General features: G+C 38.1%; 1 protein-coding gene across 4 annotated transcripts in view; it reads right to left on the bottom strand.

Moving 5' to 3' along the window:
* The window catches only part of epha6 (eph receptor A6), a 674,628-nt gene that overhangs the window by 262,302 nt on the left and 402,093 nt on the right, over positions 1-10,233 (bottom strand). The window lies entirely within an intron of this gene.

Here is a 10,233-nt window from a genome sequence, read left to right as displayed (position 1 = left end):
TGGAGTTTGCACATTCTCCCCGTGTCTGCGTGGGTTTCCTCCGGGTGCTCCGGTTTCCTCCCACAGTCCAAAGATGTGCAGGCCAGGTGAATTGGCCATGCTAAATTGTCCGTAGTGGGTTAGGTAAGGGGCAAAGGTAGGGGTATGGGTGGGTTGCGCTTCGGCGGGGCGGTGTGAACTTGTTGGGCCGAAGGGCCTATTTCCACACTGTAAGTAATCTAATCTAATCTAAACCATTTTGCTTTTTCGCTGCTGGCCACAGAAATGTCTGTCTGTACCTCTGACTACAGAATCCCCTAACACAATTGATCTCTTGGAAGCCGATGTATCCCTCATTGCATTAGAGCACGTCTCAATACCAGAAACTTGGATGTTCGTGCTACGTTCCTCTGAGAATCCATCACCCCCTACATTTTCCAAAACAGCATACCTGTTTGAAATGGGTATATCCACAAAAGACTCCTATACTAGGTGCTGACCTCTCTTACCTTTCCTGGAGTTAACCCATCTATGTGACTGTATCTGAGACTTTCCCCCCTTCCTGTAACTGCAATCCATCACATACTGTTGCTGTTGCAAATTCCTCATTGCTTCTAACTGTCTCTCCAACCGATCTATTCAATCTGACAATATTCACATCCAATAGCATATATGGCAGGTTTAATCTGCAGTAACCCTTAAACTCTCTTTAAACTCCCACATCTGACAAGAAGTACATATCACTGTACTAAAGGCCATTTTTGCTCCTTCAGAATCTACAGACCCAGAAAATAACACCGTATTATTTCTCTACAAAACACTGCCCCAGGTTAAATTAATATTTTTGGCTTATATTTTAAGATTAATCAGGAGACATATCTCCAAAAACATATAGTCAAGAAAGAATTCACTCTAACCATTGCTGTAGCCTTTCTGTTGGACACACTTAAAACTACAATTAACTTATCTGATTCTGTGCTATGAAGTTCGCCCAAACTGGTTCCTCCAAGATTCGTTGTGAATTTCACGGTTTGTTAATTTTCCCAGATGCATTCCAATGTCCAGCGATGCATGAATTCAAACAGCAAAAGCAGTAACTGTGCAGGTTTTTTTTTTCTCTCTCTCTCTCCTGCACTGTCCTCACCATGTGCTTCCTTTGTCTGTTCTTCTCCCTTTTAAAACTGCTGTTGTTTTGACTTTTTTTTTCTCCAAAGTTCCAAAACAGCATAAAAGACTGTAATTGCTTCTCCTGGAATTCAAGGAACGCACGTCCAGCACCTAAAATACCTCAAAAAAGGAGCAGCGGTTACAGCCAGAAATTTTTCCCGTCCTCCATCTTGGATTACCCAGAATCCACCTTATCTGCTTTAAAACATTTGCTTAGTAATATTTCCCAGCTCTCCACTCAGAATATGTAAGTTTTCCTTTATGGTGATCTAAGTTTCATTTTTTCATCCATACCTCAAGCTATGGTAGGTTTCTGTGATTAGAATTTGGACTTTTAAAAATTGTATTGATTTGACTCATGAAGTCATTGATGACTGGTCACCTCACCAGCTCAATTTGGTCTTGGGACTGCTCCCATAACCTAATGTGATAATATCATAGGGGGTTGTTCAGAGTAAAGCAGGTACTGCAAGGAGACAGACATGTGCAAGTGTGGTCCCAACTGTCTCTGTAACAATGTAGGTCATTTCCATGTAATCTAAAAACAGTTACTGTAAATGCAATAAACATCATATTGTTTAGTCAGTGAGACTCTTCTGGTTAAACCAGAAAATCTCTTCTGGATTCTGAGAGTACGTAAGCTGTTGCTTGACTTGTCTGTGAGACATCCCTTCTGATTTTGGCACTGTCTCTCAGATTTTGGCAAGGAGGAGTTATCAACGTCGACGGGGCTGAATTGCCATTGTTATTTCTGATGGCTTGGTCATTGCCAGATGATCCATCTGACTTCCTTCCAAAGTGGCCGTGAGCAATTAAGCAAATAATGGGAGATACAAGATCTTTATGCCCATTGCCAATGATGGGAGAGCCCAGGATGTGAATATTAAATGTAGCAGCCTTTGAAATGACCTTCAAGCAGAAGTACCAAGTATCAACTCTTGATAACTTTCTGGCTCCCACAATCAGATACTAGTCTTCAGTCAATTTGATTTAAATACAGTTAAATACAATAGGCTATGATTATTAATTATTTTTCAGAATGAAATAATTTATATATCGCCAGTTGTAGCTTACAGATTTATGATTACAACCCATTCTCAAGGATATTTTACTTTCCTCTAATTGTTATTCAATGTGATTACTCATCTTATTTGACTTACAAATCAATATCTCAGAAAAATTAGCTTGCGAAAAAGCTGAAAGAAATGAATATCACATTCATATCTATTAGGAGAACAGCTGAGATATCACTAACAATGAAGAAAAATTAACTCGCACAAATTACATAGAATTAGATAGTTTGAACAACGCTATTACAATCAGTTAATATTGTGCTTAATATAACGACAAAATAAAGATGTTTTTGGGAAAGAAACAGTTGAATGTCTATTGTCTACTGTGTTTTTATCTTTCAGAATGACAAATTGATTTAACTACCTATTTCAGCAATTGAGCAACGAGTATCACTCTACTCTTTTTTTGTTTAAAATAAATAACCAGTAATAGAATACCAAACCTCGAAAATCAGTGAATAATATCTATTTGCCAGCAGCAAGTTCTTACTCGTTCAATGAGGATGGGCGCTCAAATTAACAGGATATAAAACTTTATCCCTCACAATCCATGTATCACACACAAACTTTACAAATTGGTAGAAAGTTCAGTTGGTTGTTGCTGGCTGAGCTTCAGTCTGAAACATGCACATTTTCTCCAGTCTTTTCAGTTTTGTCACCAAAAACAATTAAAGCATGATTGACCTGGAGCTCACTTTGTAAGACACGAAATATTTGTAGTATTATAAGTCGCAAATCAACCTCAGCAGCAGAAACGCATACTAGGTATAACCCTTCATCTTTCTAAAAGAATGTATCATCTTGACTTAACGTGAATAGAGCCACTAAATAGAAACATTACACGTCACACTGTTTAAGAAATAAAGAGAATATTTTGGAAGCTGAAGGAAGCATTCTGCTCCTTTGTGCATCATTTTATGGACACAAAAGGATAAATAGATACATTGATTATTAAAATTTTCTTTACATCATTGTTGTTATGTTGACAAATACAGCAAATATTTGGCACACAGTAAAATGCAATCAACAGCATTGATCAGTTAATATATTTTGGTATGAAATTGATTTTAACCAGGATAGTACCAGATGTCAATGCTCCTCTTTGAATAATGTTTTTATGTCTGCAGGAAACATTGGAAGAAACAAGCCGGATTTGCATAATATCTGAGCAAAACAATCATGCCTTCAATGCCTGATGTAACACTCCCTCAATGTTGATCTGAAGTATAATGTGCATTGATCCTCAAGTAAGGGCTTGAATTCATAATGTTTGGTAATAGAAGGCTCAGAGCTTATTATTTGAACCACTCCACATTTGCTTTAATAAAACAAAGAACTGCAGATGCTAGAGATCTGAAACAAACAAAAACAGAAATTGCTGGAGAAACTCAGCAAGAGAAATTCAAAACGGCCTTGAAGAATAGTCATTGGACTCAAAACGTTAACTCTGTTTTCTTTCCACAGATGCTACCAGACCTGCTGAATTTCTCCAGTAATTTCTGTTTTTGTTTGTTTCACATTTAATTTAACCTAAAATTGTCACTTGTTGGTACTGAACTTGAGTATTGTTGAGCAAAGGAAGATGCTGTTGAAGCTTTTCAACTTACATTCAACAGGACAGAATTGTAGGAAGAGCCAATCTCAAAGGGGATATGGCCATTCCCTGGTACATTCCTGATTGCAATACTTTCATTAATTACAATCAACCTGCATAGTTTGAATTTGAACAGAAGTTTGGCAGTTAACTTTTCCTTGCTGCATTTTCCATGACAAAACCTCTACCAACCAGAGTCCATTTGCTAATCAGCACCCTCTTCTTAAGCAATACAAATTGTGCCTTTTTAGATTTAGCATTCTCATGATTCTGTCCTGATGAAAGACAAAAAATATTCAAAAACATTTTGCCTTTTTCAGCAATGTTTAATCTAAAATGGCTAAAGCGGGTTACATTAAGTTCAGACATGAGGGAAATCTTCTCTACATGAACTTAATGCCACCACACCAAATGGCAATTAGGATCAGACCACCAATGTCAGGAATGCAAGCAAACTGTGACTACTCATATTCATTGATCAATATGGAAATTAAATGTACACCTCTAATTATCAAATAAAATGGCCAGTAACACACAAAAAAAATTAAAACAACATTTTGCAAGTAGCATTTCCATCTTTTGAGACTTGAATTGGTATAAAGCTGATTTGTATGTCATCACTTAAATATAAATGAACTGAATTCTTAACAAGTCTAAGTTTTATCAAATATAAAGAAACACAAATCAGTTATGTGAACTAGTTTGAAGTCTTCCTTTTGATTTTTTTTTGGTATTAATTCACAGGGTGTTAACATCACTGACCAGACCAGCATTTATTGCCCATCTCTATTTGCTGAGAAGGCAGTTGAGAGTCAACTATATTGCTCTGGGTCTGGAATCTGTTGTAGATCAGACTGGGTAAGGATGGCAGATTTCCTTCCCTAAAGGACATTAGTGAGCCAGATGGGGTTTTCTGACAATCGACAATGGATTCATTGTAATCATTCATGAAATCAAATTCCACCATTTTCGCTGGTGGAATCTGAACCTGGGTCCTAACAATTTTACCTGGGTCTCTGGATTATTAGTCTAGTGATAATACCATTTGTTTAATGATATTGCAGAATTCAATATTCATTTGTTGATACTATTTATGGAGTTCTTAATTATTTTAAGTTGCTTAATAGGTTTTTATTTTTGATCTTTGAATTTAATTTTGTAACCTAATAATCGTAAACTGTATAGAGTTAATACTGAGTTGCAAATTAAGTACAAGAACACTATAACTGAAAAGCAAGGGTAGTGAAAATTGCAAAACCAATAACTCTTCAGGGATCATCATCAAATATCTATGGTTATGTATATAACAAAAGAGAACCACGAATCAGCACACTAACTAATGGATGTGTTAAAAGAAATTCTCAAACAAAACATTTCAGATATGCATAATAAATACACAATTTTTGGAACTGTAATTATCTAAATGTATAAAGCTGTGGTTAAGAAATTTACAAATACCTGTATATCAACAGCTTATAGTAACAAGTTAGAATTCTGATTTATAAAAAAACATGAATTTTCTTGAATATTTGTAATAGGGAATTACTCAAGAGTAGTTTCAAGTGCTGAAAAATGGATGATGATCATAAAAGGGTGCCGCATTACAGTAAGCCACACCTCTCAAATCCACTGAAAGTCTTTGAGGAGGTAGATCAGTTAACAAGCACTGATCATTCAATGGATAGAATTCACATACATTTTAAGAATGCACTGACAGAGTTCCACATGGGAGCACTTAAACTACAAGGAACTTCTTATGACATATGGGCCTGATTTTCTTTTTTTAAACTTAATTATAACTGCTTTGCACCATGGAATTAGCTAAGAGTACAGAACTAATGGGGATAAGTCAAAACTTTATCAACAGCAAAAAGAAAATGGAAACAAATCAGCAGTCAGCTGTATAAACTGCCCAATTTTCTTTCTTTAATCCAATTGATTAGGGACAGGCAATAAATGCCGGCCAGCCAGCAACACCCACATCCCACAAATGAATAAATAAATAAAATGTCCCTGAGACATTCAGTGGAGCTTAACTATCTCTTTAAGAAAGTAATTGTGCAGTTACAGCAGGCAGTAAAGAGCTGTAGGTTTGATATCCAGATGTTTCATTACCTGGCTAGGTAACATCATCAGTGGCGACCTCCAAGTGAAGCGAAGCTGTTGTCTCCTGCTTTCTATTTATATCTTTCTCCTGGATGGGGTTCCTGGGGTTTGTGGTGATGTCATTTCCTGTTTGTTTTCTGAGGGGTTGATAGATGGCATTCAGATCTATGTGCTTGTTTATGGCGTTGTGGTTGGAGTGCCAGGCCTCTAGGAATTCTCTGGCATGTCTTTGCTTGGCCTGTCCCAGGACAGATGTGTTGTCCCAGTCGAAATGGTGGGTTTTTTTCATCCGTGTGTAAGGCTATGAGAGAGAGGGGGTTGTGTCTTTTTGTGGCTAGCTGGTGTTCATGTCTCCTGGTGGCTAGCTTTCTTCCTGTTTGTCCTACGTAGTTGCTGTGGTTCTGTTCGCCGAGCTGGAAGTTTTTGTTGCAAACGTTTCGTCCCCTGTCTACCTACGTAGTGTTTGTGGCAGTCCTTGCATGGAATTTTGTAGATGACGTTGGTTTTGTCCATGGGTTGTACTGGGTCTTTTAAGTTTGTTAGTTTTTGTTTGAGAGTGTTGGTGGGTTTTTGTGCTACTAGGATTCCGAAGGGTCTCTGTAGTCTGGCTGTCATTTCTGAAACTTCTTTCATATATGGTAAGATGGTTAGGGTTTCTGGCTGTGTTTGGTCTGCTTGTCGTGGTTTGTTCTTGAGGAATCTGCGCACTGTATTTTTTGAGTATCCGTTCTTCTTGAATACGTCGTATAGGTGGTTCTCCTCTGTTTTTCAAAGTTCGTCTGTGCTGCAGTGTGTAACCCCTCAGAAAATGAACAGGAAATGACATCACCACAAACCCCAGGAACACCATCCAGGAGAAAGATATAAATAGAAAGCAGGAGACAACAGCTTCGCTTCACTTGGAGGTCGCCACTGATGATGTTACCTAGCCAGGTAATGAAACGTCTGGATATCAAACCTACAGCTCAGCGAGCAAACCTACACCTTAAACCTCAACCTGAGCCACAAACCATCACAAACCTTGTGACAAGGAACAATTATTCAGAGCATTGGTGGGGCTACATCTGGAATATTGTATGCAGTTTTGGTCTTCCTATCTGAGGAAGGATGGTCTTGCCGTACACAGAATGCAACAAAGGTTTACCAAATTGATTCCTGTGATGTCAGGACTGTCATATGAGGTGAGATAGAATCAGTTAGGATTGTATTGACTGAAGTTTAGAAGAATGAGGAGGTGTCTCACAGAAACCAATGAAATCCAACTGGAACAGTCAGGTTAGATGCAGAAAAGATGTTCCTGATGGTGGGGAAGTCAAATATAGTTACATAGACTGGAGAGTTGACTAACAATCAAACATTCATCAATCAAATGATTGAACACTACTTTTTTTCCCTTTTTAACTAGAGACATATTTTTCAATTAAGTAATTTCTTAAAGTTCAACTCGTTAGTTTTCTCCAAGTAAAATAATAGTTTTTAAAATACTAAAGTCAATTAAATTTGCAATTTGCTTTGTAAATTTGACATTCTGGTTCTGTCTGATCAATCAGATGAAGATGAGCAACTTTACCAAAGAAAGAGAAATGTATCCACATATTCACGTGTTCCTCTCGGCCCTTTTGGTGACTAAATGTTAATCCTGTACGTATTACTATGAATCTTTAATCCATCAGTCATGCTGAAATCTTTATCATCCTTGGAACTTGGTAGGGGTGCTCAACTGTGTGGTTTCAAATGTGCACTCTCATGTTCCATTGCTGGCAAAATTCTACTCAATATTGATGAAACTTCTCTTTTTGTCCAGTACATATCTAAAACAAAGTGGGGCTCACAAAGGAATTGTCACATAGATTATTTTTGGAAGCTCATTCACTGTTGCACATTCATAGATCTATCAGCATGGGAGAAGGCAGTCCAAATGAAAGTCGGACCATCCTCCTCGCACTGGAATTGTCTCTCATCTTGATTGTGTCTTTTTGTGGTGTTTGTATATATTTGTGGACTATTCCTTTTGTAATGGGATATATGTGGTGTGCTTCACTCTTAAGAAGAGACTCTTTTGTGTGTTGAACTGAAGTAGTCCATTTCTTCAACAACCTTTTCAAGATGCTTCCACTCACAGGATGAGTGGCACATGTTCCCTCACACTCTACAGAACATTGTGACATCATGAGTATTTACACAGTTTGGGCAAAGTGCAATGGTACATGTGGATGAGATTGCTAGGCTTTCTCTGGTTGGGAAGTTGTGTCTGCAATCCTGGGTCTAAGTGTGTATTTCTGTGTAACCTCTACAAATCTAACACAGCTGATTCAATGTGGACAATCAAGGGCAGGGTTTTTTCCAAAGTTAGATCATCTTCCATGAGATGTTTTAGATTGCAGTCTTATCAATTAATTTGTCACAAATTATCTGATTTGCTGATGTACCAAATTTATATTGGGAGCATCACTGCTGCTATTGAGAGTGGGTGGTGGATGACATAGATGTTTGTGGTTTGACTGATATCACATCCACAAACATTTGTTCCTTTCACCACTGATGTTCAGTAGCAGCAGAGTTTACTATCTACAAGATGCAGAAATTCAACAAAGATTCTCAGATAGCATCTTCCCAACCCCACAACCACTTCCACCCAGAAAGACTAGAGCAGCAGACACAGGGGAACACCAACACCTGCAATTGACCTTCGAAGCCATTCACCATCTTGACTTGGAAATATATCATCATTCCTTCACTATCGCTGGGTCAAAATCCTGGAATTCCCTCCCTATGGTCATTGTAGATCTACCTGCAGCACATGGACTACAGCAGTTTAAGAAGGCAGAAGGGCATGGGTAGTAAATGCTGGCCAGCCAGTGACACCCACATCCCACAAATGAATTAGTAAAAAGGGAAATTCCTATAACACTGCCACATACTGTTTGATGGATTCACTGGGATTTCTGATGGAATATATATATTGTTTGATGGTGACACTTTTCTTTAGATTAGATTACTTACAATGTGGAAACAGGCCCTTTGGCCCAACAAGTCCACACCGACCCTCCAAACAGCAACCCACCCAGACCCATTCCCCTACATTTACCCCTTCACCTAACACTACGGGCAATTTAGCATGGCCAGTTCACCTAACCTGCACATTTTTGGACTGTAGGAGGAAACCCGGAGGAAACCCACGCAGATACGGGGAGAACGTGCAAACTCCACACAGACAGTTGCCTGAGGCGGGAATTGAACCCGGGTCTCTGGCGCTGTGAGGCAGCAGTGCTAACCACTGTGCCACCGTGCTGCCCCGTGGCTTGAACTATTTTTTGAGAGCAGTTACTGCTCTGTAAATGTAAATGTATCTTTAGTGAGCTGTTTAAAAATTCTCTGGCATTCTGCTGCAAAACAACATACAGGTATCATTTTTTTACACATAGCTGCCACATTAGAGAGTAAGCAGATCTTGAACCTTGAATTCCAAAGCTCTGTGATATGGGGAAATCGTCTGATAGAGAAACAAGTGTTTCTTGAGCTGGTAAATTAAATTATTCTCAACCTTGTCACGAATTTCTGTTATGCATTCATCAGTTTGCTACTATCTTATCTCTAATTTATTTCAGAACAATGTAGAAATGATATTAGATACAAGTCAACAGTAATTTATTAAAAGTACTTTAAAATATCTCAGACGTAACAGGATTTCAATCATGGTCTCAGCTGGAAACTAGTTCTTCTTCACTCATAAATTAGCTTTCTACAATCAGGTATAGTTACATATAATGGAGAACTAGCTAATATAATAAAGCACTGATCAATCAAACCATTGAAAACCAGATCAGCCACAGTGCTCCAGGTTCATGTTTTTCCTAAAGCCATACCATAATTCCAGTAAAAGAGCGAAGAGTCAAGAAAACGATAGACACAAAACTCTTTCGCATGTAGTTTAGAAATTATACAAAAGCTTGAGCATCATTTGCAATGTTCAATACTTTTAACCTAATAAGGATTTGCACTATTAATCCTGGGATCAATAATACATCTGAATCATCAATAATTTTTAACAATAAACCTAAATAATTTAGAAATTATTATAAATGTACATAATGCTGGATAGCAGGAGGATTTCCTGCTCTCTGTCTTCAGCAGTGCCCTAGAATTCATTACGTTCACTTTGATTTAATTTCTGAAAGGCAGCATCCTTGAGAGCAGCCCTTCCATTGTACTGCACCGGGCTGTGAGCTGACATTCTGTGCTTAAATCTACAACAGAGTTTGAGATATCTGACCTGAGCGGAGTAATACATTCTGGTAGATGGTCTGGAACTTC

Source organism: Chiloscyllium plagiosum, chromosome 12, assembly GCF_004010195.1.
Source record: "Chiloscyllium plagiosum isolate BGI_BamShark_2017 chromosome 12, ASM401019v2, whole genome shotgun sequence".
Classification (NCBI taxonomy): Eukaryota; Metazoa; Chordata; class Chondrichthyes; order Orectolobiformes; family Hemiscylliidae; genus Chiloscyllium; species Chiloscyllium plagiosum.
Note: the sequence above shows the minus strand (reverse complement) of the source record. Positions and strands in the feature narration are given on the sequence as shown.